The sequence below is a fragment of the Grus americana genome, chromosome 9, assembly GCF_028858705.1.
Source record: "Grus americana isolate bGruAme1 chromosome 9, bGruAme1.mat, whole genome shotgun sequence".
NCBI lineage: Eukaryota > Metazoa > Chordata > Aves > Gruiformes > Gruidae > Grus > Grus americana.
Window position 1 is genome coordinate 12556775 of NC_072860.1, and position 15326 is coordinate 12572100.

Sequence of the window (15326 nt, forward strand, 5' to 3'; positions counted from 1 at the left end):
GAATATACTTCAAAGCAAAATAGACTGTTTAATATACAGCTTGCGTTCAGATAGAAAAAAGAGCTTTTTTTTTTAGGTCAGAGTTTCAAATAGCTTGTCTGTTAGTCAAAGAATTTTAATACACTTCTTTCTATTCTGAATGTGATGCTTTTGTATATGCTTAACTTTTACTACTGTTTCTAGCTTTCAGTATTATTAATGAAGGCTTAGTGCAGCCATTTAATGTGCCCTTGGTATAACTACAGATTCCCGAATAGATGCCCTGTATCTTTTTAAAGGAGTGGGGGTTTTAAAATTTAGTCCATTTTGTGCTTTTTTTTTCCTCCAAAAGTAGTTCTGGAACTCCTCAAAATAGTTGAGCAGCTGATTTCATTGCTGCCAACCATTAATGCAGTTTACTTTTGACTTCAAAGCTCTCATCTTCTTTGATTGCTCAGGCTGGGGTAGGAATGTCTGTAAAATCTAGCAGTTCTTAGTGTGCAGCTATGTCACCTGCACCTTAATAGATATTTTTTCCTTACAAGAAAACTTTGGCATTTTTTATTTTGTTGGGATTTATGGCAGTTTTATATATTAAAATTTTTTCTTACTATTGCAAATTAAGTTGCAGTTTCACTGTGGGAAGAAGGGCCTAATGCCGTCTGGAGAGAGCATGAAGAAATAATGATCAGAATTCAGAGGAAATAAAAAATCATGAATATTTTGAACTTACTGACTTCAGTGCCTCATCGTAGAAAACTAGTATACTAATAATGGGCCTAATTATTTCACTTCTTGTAGAATATCAGGAGCAGTTCTAGTTGTTTATTTAGATACTCCTTTTAGAAACTATATGTTGAGATGGTTGTGCTTAACATGCTCGTGCTTGCTTTCCTAAGGGTAAATGTAGAGCTCTGTCAGAAAGCAGATGTAGTTGTCAACAACTTCTAAGACCTGCTCTCTTTAAGGGAGCTCCCTCCCTATCAGCCACCAGCACATTCGGGGAATGAGCAGAGAGTATTTGTACAGTGAATGCACAAAGTTACGCCGGTATGGCGGAGCATGCTTTGGGTTTTGGTTTCTTGAAACGCATCTCCCACTTGTTATCTAGTTCTAATATGGAGCATTTATCAATATACTTTTTTAAAAAATATGTAGATTTCTCTTTTAATTTGCTTACTGTTTTATGAAAGCTGTACCTGTGAACACCCAACTTTTAAAAAAAAGGCTGGCAGCTGTCCCTTTGTTTGTTTTGGAGGAAGATCAGACTTGACCAAGGGTGAAAAACCACATTGCTTTCTCAGACTACAGCCCTACATTCTTTGACTTACATGCTGTTGGTTGTGTTTGGTTTTGTTGTTGCTGATGTTTTGTTTAAAAACTTCCTAGTTTACAAAGGAGGAGAACTTGACAAGATAAAACCAGTTTAATAGCTATCCCTTCAGCTGGTCACCTTCCAGTCCTTCTCAGCTGTACATATGGTTCTCCCCAGGCTCTTTTGCAGATACTATCAGCTATTTCATTACAATATTTTTCTAATTATTTTTCTAATTATTTGGAATGCTATAGGTTTTTTTCCAAAAGTGTAAAAAGTTTATAAAAAACTTCATATTGGAGTTTTTGTTAACGTCTTTGTTAGAAGAGGTGGTATTTTGTCGCTGCCAAATAGTAAAATCATGTATACATGTGGTATTAAATGATGTTTCTCTTTCTTCTTTTTATATTGTTTATTTTCAGCATAATCATTAAGTACAATTAAGTATAAATAGATTTGCTTTGCTTTCTATTAACATTATATTTTTTCCTTAATAATTAATTGGCAATTGAAACAAAGGCTTGGGGTCATTTCATTCCCCGTTCCTTTCGGGAATGTGGGGATTGGGTAAAAAGAAACTGGCTAGTGGAAGCATGGTGGTGTTCACTGTTCAAACTACAGGAAAAATTGTGCTCTACTACAAAACCAGCGACGGATACCTAGTTTTATACGGTGTATACTTGCTATGATGTACACCTGCCCCATCACCAAATACATACATTGTCAGAAACCTTTTTTAATCAGTCGTGTAGAAATTCTTTGCTTCTGGACACAGCTGTCTGTATTTATAAATGTTTATCATGTATACGACTGCATTATCCAGCTACTTTAGCAGCACATACAATAGGAAGAAGACAGAAGACTTGGAAGTCCTCGTGCCCCGCGTGCAGTGTAGCCGCTCTTCCCCTGGCGCTGCCTGCTGCCGGGTCTGCCAGCACCGGCTTATGTCTCGCCCGAGAAGGGCGGCGCAGGAGGAGCCACTCGGCAGGCTGTGGCGTTGGTGCCAAAGCCGCTACAGCTTTGCTGTGTACGTGCCTGAGACTCTGCTTCAGCCTAAATATAGGCTTGCCTCCTCAACAGAACACCTTCAGTACCTTCATGCTCAATTCGCAGTTTGAACTTGTCTCTATCTGTTAGGGCTTGGAAGACAACTGGAGTGCACGTAGATAGGTGATTCTGGCTCGGTTTTCTCTGCAAGGAACCTGGTTCATGCACATCAGTGCTGCTCTGCAGCCAAACCAACACCTGGAACTGGGAAGGTGACTGAGATGTTCACTTCAGATCTGCCTTACTTCTCCGCAACAAAATGTTAGTGTGAACCCAGACCCTAACAGCTAAGTGTGTTTTTCACTAGGCAGTGTGAGGATCCTGCATGGACTAAACTTCCGCTGAGTTCTTAAGTTTACGCATCATTTCACTATTAATTTTACAGATGTCATATTCAAATTTTAACTATACATACAAATGTATACACATGTATAAATATATATATACACAAATTTGATATAAATATATAAACATGAACTTTATATATAGCTACACAGGTATATACATATGTGCACATGTATATATATTTAGTGTAAGCTGATATTGCAAAATTCTAGCTGGACTGCAACTTCTCAGCTAAGAATGATGTTTTACTTGAAGTATTTTATTTGTGAGAAGGCTGATAACCTCAGTTCCCTGCTGTGTTGTCTTTATCTAAGTCACTTTGGTCAGCAGATCTGATGTCTTGGGTACCTAAAAACTGATCTTACAGTGGCGTTAATCTATAACCAGCTATTATTTTTTGGAACAGACTAACGATCTTCCTACTCTTAAGTAATTCTTAAGTTTTTTGATTTCTGATGTGATAACAGATTTTATGCCACTGTTGTATTTATATGGTAAGGAACTGTGATTATTGATGTTTTGATAATTACGAAGGTGTTTATGTTGTCTCGACTTGGAATACTAGTCTTACAGACTTCTAGATGTTTTGTCAGTAATGTAAGAGAAGGATTGCGACTCTGAGTTGTAGATATCCAGTGGTCCTCAAAAGAGCTGATCGTAGGAATTCTGAAATGCCCCCCAATGACCCCATCTCTTGTCATTCACTACATGCAGAACTGAGGCAGACTGTTTCTTTCAATGCCTGGATTTTGGAGGCATGAGAATATTCCTGTGTGTTGGAGCAACTGTAACCCCCTTAAGGCTAAAATATTGTGAAAAGGAGAAAATACATTCTTAGAGATGAATTTTTGTTATTTTTAAAATATTTTTTAAATATTTTTTGTTATTTTTTGTTATTTTTGTTATTTTTGGGGGGTTTTTTTGGTTTTTTTTTTTGTTATATTTTGGGGGGAGGTGTTGTTTTTTGGGGTTTTTTTGTTATATCTTTTTTGTTCCGCATTATTCCACACTTATCTGGACTTTGTGATTACCCTTCATGAGATGTGTCTATGCTGCCTTGATAATGTTAAAAACGTGCAGAAGTAACTTTTGAGAAATTTGTAATTGTTACTTTTTTTTAAGTAGAATTTTATAATTTTAATGTGATGTATGTCCATAAATGAGCAGTAATTGTAAACACTTTTGCCAGTGTAACCATATTTTCATATTATGATTATCCCTAGACACCTTTTTCCGTATTTGGGCTAGCAGTCTATTTTGTACACTGAACTTTGGCTGCCCACCAAACACATCACTGGTGCCAGACTTGGATTTACCCAGGAGCGCCTCTCGTTTTCCTGTCTGTTATCCCTGAGATTCATGTATGGTAAGGATTCCATTGCAGTTGCACTTGTCCTCTCCTGGTTGGGGTAATACCTGTCCTTGGTCTCCAGCACTGCTCCTTATTAGTAAATTATAGGAGCTTCTCTACTATGCAAACAAACAAAAAGTGTTCTATTGCTTAGATACCATTACATTAGCCAGAATATGAAGTATTTTTCTGTGAACTAAAAGTACCTGGGACTGCAAGCAATAGCTGCATTAGAAGCTTCCATCGATGCATTGCCAGCAATCTCATTTTTAACAAATAATAAAATATCACGAAGTTATATTCACATGCTAGGTGATTTGGAGAGGTATCCCTTCACCAGCCTTAGACTACAACCTAGCAGAAGTCCAGAAATTAGAAATAGTGGTTTGAAGAGTGAAACAAAGAATGGCATCACTGCATGGAAGAAGCAAGAACAACTTGGGTAAGTAAAGCATCATGAATTATGTTGGGATTTACCCAGTACACAGTTTTTTCTTAGTGAAAAAGAGAAATGCTGTGATTGGGATTTCTGTGTCTCGGCAGAAAAGCAGCGTTGCAGGAGCCGAGGGCGCTGAACAGCAGTGCTGTAACGTGGCCTTGGCTCAGCGGCAGAGAAGCCTTTACCACCAGTGCTTCCTCGCTAGTCTGGATTTACTACTATCCTGTGAGATGCCAAAGCCCCAACCATACTAGAGTTTGTATCTAAGCAATGAGCCATTCTGTTGATTGATCTGCTGTTGCTGTACAGCAAATTGCTTGGGCGTGTTTTAGCTGTGGCAGGTGGGTTTCTCTTAGTACTCGTATAGCTCACAGCACAGATCGCGTAAGGTACCGTGTCACGTCAGACTTGTGATCGTGACAAGGAGACAGGCTGAGCATCAGAGAAAGGAAAGACAAGACATGCACTGTACACAAGGAAAATATAATTTATTTTTTTTATTGATGATTAAGAAAAGATAGTGCAGATCTTTTATAGATGTGGGATGAAATAATTTAAAAAAAGACAACTGTTATCTAGCTTTTCATCCTAGAGATTTTTACAGAATACCTAAAAATTAATCACAAATTGTTCAAACTTGCTTTCTCTGTTACTAATTAAACCTTTGTTAGATATAGAATAATGTTTAATGGATCGCAAAATTTTTGTAGCTCAGAGACATTGTTCCAGATACACTTATTCAAGCAGTCCTAAAAAAGTGTATGTTGTGTTGTGTACTGCTGTACACTGCAAGCAGTGTACTGCCTGAATAATTTTTCTACAGTGTTTGTGTAAAAAAAACAAAACCAAAAAAACCCCTGCTGTTAGTTGGAATCCCGCTGAGCCTGGTACTGAGTACCTGAGCAATAACATCTATGTGTGTGTGTATATATATATGTACAGTAACCCAAGAAAGTCACCAAGATAAAGCACAGCAGTTCCTTAGTGATTCCACACTTCCATGTGTATCTGTTGTGAGATTGTAGGACTCTTTTCCTAGTCATCCTATTATGGAAGCCTGCTTCAGGAGACCTGTATGACCTATGTCATCTTGTATGACAATGTCTTTTTTTTTTTCTTTTTCCCCTCAGTCCTCTTTGAAAACATCATATATAGACTGAGGTGTCAGTCTACATAACAAATGATACCTGAATTCTAACTTGTATCTCCAACTATATAAGCTACTATGCTGTAAAAGTGCCCCTCAGATTCAGTGATCTCTAACCTGAACTAAAGAGGTGAGTTAGGAGAGGAAAAGTGCTTAGTAATTGTGGAGCAATGGCGTATTTGAATAACCTGGCACTTCCCGGTGAAGCCAATGGTCCAGGGCCAGGCACTGAACACTGGGATGGCTAATGACCTGCCGATGTGGTGTAAATGGATACTGGCAGTACTCCACTGCAGTAATGTTAACAGTGGACGTCTAAGTCAAGGAAGATAACTTTCAAATTAAAGATGTACAAGATTTCAGATTTGTAGTAATTAAGGAGTTATTGCAGCAAGAGGCAGACCTTGCTATTCTTTGGCTTACAATTAATCTTTCTTAATTTTTAAGTCTACATTTTGAAAAATAAAGTACCTGTAAGTGGAGAGTTCAGGTGATGGAAATGGAGCCTTATATGGTCATTTATGCCATTAGTTTATAAAACAGCTTTTACAGCTTTTTTTTTTTAAAGCTAGCTCAGATTGCTATATTATTTTTTCTTTGGAGCCACGTTGTGGACAATTGAATTTAGATTACAAGATGCACTAGTTCATAGCATTTCACAATAATTTTAAGCACCGATTTAGGATTTAAAATCTGCTTGTGGTCTCACTTGTACATCAGGTGATTTGATTTACCTTTTTATGATTTTAGAAATAAGCAAAATGTATTTAAACAGGTCTAAATGTGTATGCTTTTAATAGACAGAAATGAAGTGTCAGGAGAGAACATTTGGTTTTGAAGAGAAATAAAAGAAAGTCTGTCTCTCCCTCCTACTTAATTTGTTAAGGAAAGCCCCTGATGAAAGTACATAAAGGACACAAGATCTCATTAGCAATATTTTCCTTTTTTTTTTTTGTTTGTACTGGTACAGGTGCAGTGGGGACACGAAGAGCAGCTCTGATCAGGATTGTGACAGTTACAGTCTCGAGTGCCTAAGGTCTAAGGCCTCATATATTTTTAAAAATTGCAGGGTAATTTAAATCAGACATCCACAAGTTGCTCACAGGATAGAGGTGCCTTCTGCAGAAGCGCTTTGCCTTGCTAATGATGTCCCTTTCCGAGGGCAGGAGCCTCCAAAGCCATTTTGCATCTGCTTACGTTTGGTCATCTTAGACGTTTAAAGTTTGTGTTTTCTGTCATCATTTCCTATCTTCCCTTCCAGAGAAGGTGAAACCTTCAAAATACGTGTACAATTAATTCAAGGCTATTTCTTCACCTTACATGGGATTTGGAAAGGTAAAGGAGGGAACCCATGTTACTTTTTAGGTACCAGATCAGTCATGGAGAGGGCAGGAGAACTTGGGCTGCATCAAAAATGCAATTAAATGAATTACCTGTGACAATGTCTTCATCATCTTACTGATAATTCAGAAATATTCATAATTCATAGTCTTCCAAGTAGGGAGGTTATTCCTATTATGTATGTTACTAAAAATCAATATTAAAATTTAATATTCTTTGGCCAGTTCTAACTTGTAGGATGAAATGTCAAGGCATGTGGGAAACTATGCTGTGGGAATAGGCAAGTAACTGGAAGATGTGTGAAAAACCAGGACTTGACTGTCTGCTAAAGACATGTAGGAGACTTACGTATCTACAAAAGACCTTTTGGTAACTTATAATCACCATGTAATGGTGAGATTGAGTCTTTCAGTGTAACGCAGGAGTGTGTTACAGCAAGTATCTATTAAAAAACTCATTCCTGCTGTAGTTTTAAATTAACATTGGAATCATGTCTCAAGTCATTTCTCCTTTTACAGCTTTGCGGTGGATTCCCTGCAGACAGTGTGCATGGGGAAGAAGGTGCTGCACAGTCCAAACGTGGTACCTTCTTAAATCCACCCATTTCTGTAATGTGTTCTGTCTCTATAAAAATGCTGGGGAGAAGATGAAAATGGTATTAGTAGTATGGCATCTGAGTGATAAATGGCTTCTAAGTGCATACGATGATTGAGGAAGTATTGCAATAGGCTGAACGTAGTTGCTTCTTAGAGAAAGTGGGCTAATTGAAAATATACCATAGCAGTGGGGTTGTAAGTCAAACTCCATGCATCGTAGGGAGAGTGAACCACGTCTAAAAAAGCCCCCACACTGGAAAGTCATCCAGAGAGAAGAGATTATGTTTAGAATGGCTTTTGTTCCCAGTGAGCTACACATGGTAATGTGCATCTGGTATACAATGGTATCAGCACACTGAATCGCAGGAAGAGCACGTATGGGGGGAGGGTCAGGATCTGTTTTTAAGATTTATTTGTGCTCAATATTTAACAAGAAGAAAATAGAAGACCATGAACCAGGGTAAGAGTTGTTTCTTCCAAAGAAAAAACAATGAGGGGAGGATGTCTGCTGAAATGGCCTCTCAGTCCAGGCAGCTGGGAGATGTCCACGGAAGGAAGTCTGTTCAGCAGCCCATAATCGCCCTGAGTTCCAGGTAGATGTTGATCTTTTGTTCTACCAGTTTCCTTTTGGTAACTGTTTGCTGCTTTGCACTCAAGAGACAGAATAAATCCGACTTGCGCTTTTTCTTATCTAGTGACAAAGGAGTCTAAGGCCAAGTGTTGGTGGACACTGGTTGCTCTTCAGGGAACAAAAAAATGTTCCCTGAGCAGCAGCATGCAGGTAGAGGCAGAATGCTTCACCTCCACAATGTTTCAAAGGGCTCGGGGTATTTGACGTCCTAGTTCAGTTTGATGCAAAGTGGTAGCTTGCAAAAGGAAGCCTGCAGTGGCAGGTATTAGCCAGTGCGCCTCTGCCAGGTTCCACTTGAAGAGAAAACAGCATTTAACTCTGGGAATAGCCATATATCTTGTCCAGTTTCTAGGCAACTTTTCTTTCACCAATATCTGACTGTATCAGTGGCTGCAATAAAAAGGGATACTGAGCAGCAATTCACAATGGCTGAAATGTATGGTCAGAGGATTCCCCTACAAGAAAAGTATGGAACAGAGCATTCGGACCAAATGTTTGCAATGCAAAGTTCTATGTTATTTAATGATATATTTAACTGAGGCCCATTCTTCTCTAGCCTTTTGATAAGGCCTCTAGGTTCTTGCTAGTTGTCTTATTTACAGGTAACTGTAAGCAGCCCTTGGTGCTTGTGGCACTTTGACAAACCGTGGAGGGAAATGAGACAGCAGTCTGCAAATGCCCGATGGCTTTTCTAATTTTGAATAGATGTCCAAGGTGTTAGAAATACTTTGAAGTAATTTGGTCTCTTAAGAAAAAATGTTGCGTGCATTCAAGGGCATCAAAACCAGGCAGTGTTTCTAAATTTTATCTGTTTTCTATACTGAGTACAATTTCGGAGTCAGAATGTTCATAGGTACCCTTTTTATTCATCCTGCTTTGTACATCTGCAGGGTTTTTTTTTTCCCCAGTATATCTGGGAATATTTTAATACTTACAAAGCACATTTTCAAAGCTGAGTGTGGAAAGTGGTAGTATTTATCTTACTTGCTGAATATGGTAAAACACAGTAATATTTAACTACTTTGCTAGTGTAAATTCTAGATTAAATCCTCTTAACTGTCAACTTGTTTTCCTAGTGAAAAAAGATTGAATAAAATAATAGGTGTGTTAATTGCAGTTAAAATAGGACAGCAGGCTCTGATAAACCTTTCACTTCCTCCTGTTTGCTGTGCATAAGATCTCTATTTTAATAATACCATATGATAGAGGATCTTTTCATTACAGTTAACCAATGTACAACGGCAAGATTTCTCTAAAAAATGAGATTTTGATACCACCTTGGTTTTCAGTGGAACAAAACAATGCCTGGAGAAATTAAAAAGGAAAAAAGAAAAAGAAATAAAAGAATCTGAGACCGTGTCACCTACCCACCCTCATGGACAGTTAGTAAGGTGTAGAGTGTTTAAGGTTTTTGCCCTGTTATGGGAACCTCAGGGACGTTCTCGCTCCGAATCAAGTCGAGCATTGATGTGGCCACAGAGCCTTGAAAATCCCTGGGGAGGTCTCTCAGAATAAGTATTGAATTCACTGGCTTGCTGACCTGCTATTCCACCCTGTACCAGAGAAGTCCTTCCTCCAAACGTCCTTGGAAGACAATGCTGTGTTTTGAAGACAGATAGTCCAGAAAAGCAGGGCAAGGGTTCTGTCAACTCTTCTACCAAAAATACAGCAAACATAGCTCGTTCCTGTCTCCCTTCCCCGAGGCAGCACTTTCCTTTTGCTGCTAACGTGTAGCGCGTTGAAGTGCAGTGCAGGTCACTGTGGCTTAGCCAGGGACAGACATGTCTCTCACATGGTTATCCCTGCTGAAAAGACATCTGGGTTTTCCATCAAGTAATATTTGAGTACTAAACCAACAGAGTTTCAAGGTTTGTGCAAAATTTTAAAATCAAAGGGTTGAATTTCCCTTACTGTTGTGCTACCAGTAAATGCAGTATGTTACCAGAGACTTTACCGGTTTTTAAAGACTGGTATTTGTAGGGAGCTGTTTCAGAAAGGGGAGTATTGATTGCTCCTGCACTGAGAGCATAAACAGGGGATGTGTATAATGTTTGTGTGTTAAGGTTGTATGTTAGTATTGTTATTCAAGAACAGACTCACATACCTCAAAGCAAAGCCTGGACTTCTTTATGGTGCTGCTAGAAATCTTTCTCTGTACGACATAGGTAGTAACATTAATAATGATATCGTTATTAGTAGAAATAATTTATGTTATGGTAATGTCTAGGCACTGCAAGGACCGAGCGTCTTCATGAAAGATCTCCATGAAACAGAGAAGCGAGGCGACAATAGCAGTGTAGGCATTAGTCTACCCGTGGATGGATCAGCAAAAGGTGCGGGAGGAGGTAACAGTAAAACAAACCTGCTCAGCACTGGAAGCTGCTGTTGCAGCTCACCAGCCAAACTGTTAACCATTTTGTTCTGTCCACGGGCATCGTGGCCGCAGGGAACTAGGGAATCTTATATCACTTCACATTGCAGCGAGGAAAGGGTGAGGTTCCAGCAGTGAAGGACTGAGAAAAAATCACTGCAGTTGGTGTACAACATATGGATTTTAAGTAGACTGTTCTAGGCCAAGTCTTTCCCTGAAGGGAACTCTTGAGAGTTGCTGAAAGTGTTTAAGCCTGCTAAACAATCCTTTTGGGTAAGTGAAGTGCTGTATTTGGGGCTTTAACGTGTGGCTGAATTGTGAAAATCTCTCTCACAGAGGAGTGAATGTTCAAGGTTTGTACTACAACATCTATATACTTACTTATTTGTGAAGCAGGAAGCATTTCCAAGCCTGGTAGGAGAGGCGTAAGACTGTTCCAGGCTGTTTCCTTTGCACATACCGGGTTTCACAGAAGGAAAATTGAGGTGCGTGGGCTCAGAGGAGCCTAGGAGTCCTCTGAGGAGCGGGCTTGGAAATACCTTGCAGTTCGTTGTAGCAAGTAAGTTGAAGTGCAGAAGAGAGGCTGAGAGGTGGCAAAGAATTGGTTCATCCTGAAATGTAAAATACATGAAAAATCAGGGGTACAGTTCTGATTTTCAGGAAATATGTGTTGTTGGGTCAGATTCTCTAGGATTTTATACATGGAAAAGTTTTACTCCTTCCCCAACTTTCTCCCAGGTTATGCATATAAATTTTTCTCCCTAGTTTTTCTTCAGCTTTTAGATCTAGATTTACAATACTGTGAAGTGAATACATTTCCATGCCATACCATAATATGAAAATACTTGCCTGTACAGAGTTTCATAATGCAATGTGGAAAAAGGTAATTCGAGTTCCAGCAGTAACAGTTCCCTGTTCTGTCTTGGAGAGAAGAGAAAGATTTCTTTGTGCTCTTGATTCGGTTTACTCCGGTGCTTTTTTGTCAGCTTGAAAGGATCAGAACAAGTCTGTCCTGATAGAACTGGGTTTGGAAGATCGACGTTTCAGCACGGTAATCTTCCCCATGCCACGCTGCTGAATGGATTCAGCAAAGCACTTAAACACACACTGTCAAGAGAAGTTTAAGCAAAGTTGCACAGAATCAAGTTTATATTTGTGTTTTTTTAAAATGCATTTGAGATGACCATTAAGAGCATGCATCCTTTCAGGAAAGCCTTATTAGACACCAAAGGAAATTAATTGTGTCTAGATTTGATATAACCTTAGTATGCACTGGGATTGCTGTCCATTAATTTTTGGATTTTATGACCAGAACAGAAAATTAAAACCAAATGAAATATTTAGGAAACTTTTAGTGTGACTACATCGAGCTGGTCAGGCAACTAAAAGGCTTCAATAGTAGTGACAAGAATATGTTCTGTAAATTTTAGAGATAAAAGTCTGTATGTGTTTCATTGCCAGCTGTTGGATAACAAGCATGGAAGCTGATGGTTCCGTTTAATTTTGCTTCTCTGCTAACTTCAGTCTGTAATCAGACAAACTCTTAAAAAAGGTTGATCTCTTCAACTTCCTCTTACAATTGGAATATTATTTGACTGAAGGAGGGCAGTAAATTGAGTAGTCTGATTTAATAAAAGACATTATCCTTTTCACATATCTCTAGTCATTTTTCAGTTAGGAAAGAGCTAAATATACTTGCAAAGGAGGAGAGCAGCTTCGTAGAAGGTGTAATGCTGTTTTCTCTTGGTTTACAAAAGGGACACGAAGGTGGTTTTGTTGCTTCAAAGTTTTGAAACTGTCTTTTGAGTAGTTATTTTGAAATTTTAACTTTAGTGAAACTAAAACTTCTTTTAACTTGGGATGATAACAGAGAAATTCTTTTCAAAGTATTGGCTTTATTGAGAGGGAGCCTGAATATCACCTCTTATGGGCCTAAATTCTTACACTCCGGTCCTTCGATAATTCATGGAGAGGCTCTTTCAGACAGTGATTTAAAACCTACTTCTAGAAATATGAATTTTACAATATTACCTAAAAAATAAAAAAAAGGAAAAGATAATATTCAGTAAATTCTGCTAAAGAAACAGACAAAGCAAAATGCTGGTGCACAGATATCAAATTTACTGGCATAGATTTTTTGACACAAAAGGCATGTATGAATGGGGACTCTCATTTAATATTTTCCAAATGAGATTAAAAAGGTAAAAAATAAAAGTGATTGTTCTAGTAGTGTGCACATAGGAGAGCTGGTTAAAATTGAAAAAGGTTCTTCTTCAGTATTTTGAACTTCAAAGATGAATGTTTCCTGAAATGTCACACTTCCATTACATATGGCTCATAACCTTTAAATGTGGCTACAGTAAAACAAAATGTATTTCAGATTCAACACATTAATCCTCAATGAGAGATGTGCAGAGCTGTCATTTTTGCCAAGCATTCATATATGGTCACTGGGCTTCCACTGGGTCTATTCCACAGAGACACTTGGCCTTTTAGTGGGTAAACACAGACTTTTTCCTAGCAAAACTGAGAAAAAGCTGTCCTCAAAGAAAAGCAGCTCTATACAATCTGTAGTGAAACCCTCTTGTTTCTGTAAAACCTTCAAGAGCTACGAAACCCATTTCCCAATGCTCCCATCACACTGTACTTTTATTTGCAATTTTTCAAATAACATCCCTTGTTAATGAAGCCGGATATTATCACCCGAGTGCCATCTGGAACAAGCAGGCTTTAAACCTAACTATTTAAAAATGAGGTGATTTAGCCAATAATGCTGGGTAATGTATGGTTCCTGTATTTTCTATTTTGGTTTGCAAATTCATTCATACTGTGTGCTAGCCCATGTTATCCCAACTGTATTTAGTATTTTGGAAGAGTGGCTTCTCTGATTAGTTTATTATTTATTTGCCAAATATTATATGTGCAATGGGTCATTAAGTAACACGACACTGAAGCTGTATTGTTTTGGGGGATAGAAACATTTCCAGAAATATTTTTAAAAGAGCAAAGGGAAATTGTTCAGAGGCCGAAAGTCAGTGGCAGTTGGATCCCTCTGCCCCTATGACTTTTGTTCCATAAATCACGACAGAGATTAAATTCTGAGGGAGGAAGGAAGTTGAATGCAGAAACATCTGTGCTCAGTGTCTGGTAACTTTGGCACCTGAGCAGTGAAGTCTCTTAACATCCAGTAGGTCCGGGCTAGTGGCTGGCGGGATGGGGGAGGGAGTAGAAAGATCAAAAGCGAGAAAATTAAACAGCATTTTGATAAGCAAAGGGAATAAACGTCAGTGATGCAAAGGCAGCCCCTGCCCAGCAGCAGGGCAGTGCCCAGCCAGTCTCTGAGCATCAGCCGCCTTGGCAAGACCCCCCCTTCTTCCTCTTCCTCTGGTTTAAGCGCTGAGCTGAGCGTGGTGGCATGGGGTGTCCCCGGGCGGTCCTGAGACTGTCCCCTCCCAGCCTCCTGCCCCCCCCCAGCCTGCTCCGGGGGCACAGGGTGGAAACGGAGGAGACCTTGACAGGGTGCAAGCAGCGCTCATTCTGCTAGCGCCAGAACAGCGGCGTGCTGTCAAGCCTGGTTTAGCCACAAATCCAAACCTCAGCGCTAGCCGGGCTGCGAAGAAGCGTTAACCCAGTCCCGGCCAGAGCCAGCCCAAACCTGATCCAGGCGAAACTGCGAAAGAGGGACTCGCGAAGGCTGCCGTTACAAGGAAAAATACCTAAGGACAGTATTTCAATTCAACTGCCTATTTCAGCAATTTATAGTTCATTTAAATCTCTTGGATTTTGGGGCTAATATTGTCTTGTTAGGAGAGATGATAAACTCATCTCAAATGACTAGTGGTTTATTGAACATGACCTAATTATAATGAGGTGAATGGGAAATATTTTCTGACAGGCTGAGAAGAGCTCAGTGGGAAAGAACTATGCGAGGTTGTCTTAACCGTGGCGGGAGGGGATGAATGGAAGTTAACTCTTGAGAGACTGCTCCAGGCACTTAGATAATTGGATGATAGGAGCTATACTGGAACCCAGGTAGAGTCATTCAGACTTGTTTGAAGTCATTAAAAGGATTAAATCCACTTCAGAGCAGCAGTGTGATTTTGAGTAGTTTCTTTGGAGAGCCCTGCAGTGAGTGAGCTTATGTCTCTTAAAGACAGATAAATTAGTGCCCACAGTACTTTTCTCATATGGATTTGAGCTTCTAGCAGTTAAAATTCTCCCCACAGAAATTAATGATTACCTGTCACCTCAGCAACCCCACAGGATTGTGCTGGTTTTTTTGAACACAAGGTTCCGTGGGCTGCCCAGTTTAGCATTTATTTCCAGTTGCCTGAAATATGCCAATAAACAGTGGTGGAGAATGTAACCTTGTACTGTGAGTCCCACAGACAACATACATCTCCTACTAGCTGCCCGGTGATAAAAATGATGGCAGATGGCCCCAAAGACCTGGAGGCTGGACCAAGAGAAGAGTGAAGGGTGGTGGCGGTGCTGGGCTGTGTTTGCTGCCAAGCCCGCGTGGCGTTTCAGGATATAACGCGGCAGAGGAGCGGTAGGAACGGGGCATAAGTGAGTTTCAGTAAAAGTGTTGCTTGATTTTTTTTTTTTCCTGGCCTTTACTGTTTATCAGCTAAAGCTGAAAAACCTTTAATTGCCCAAAGGAATTACAGTCTTACTCTTCAGCTCTCGAGATCTCCCATCTTAGAAGCTTTTCAATTGATTTCAAGAGTGTGGCCTGGGAGAAACAATATAATACATAAGAGA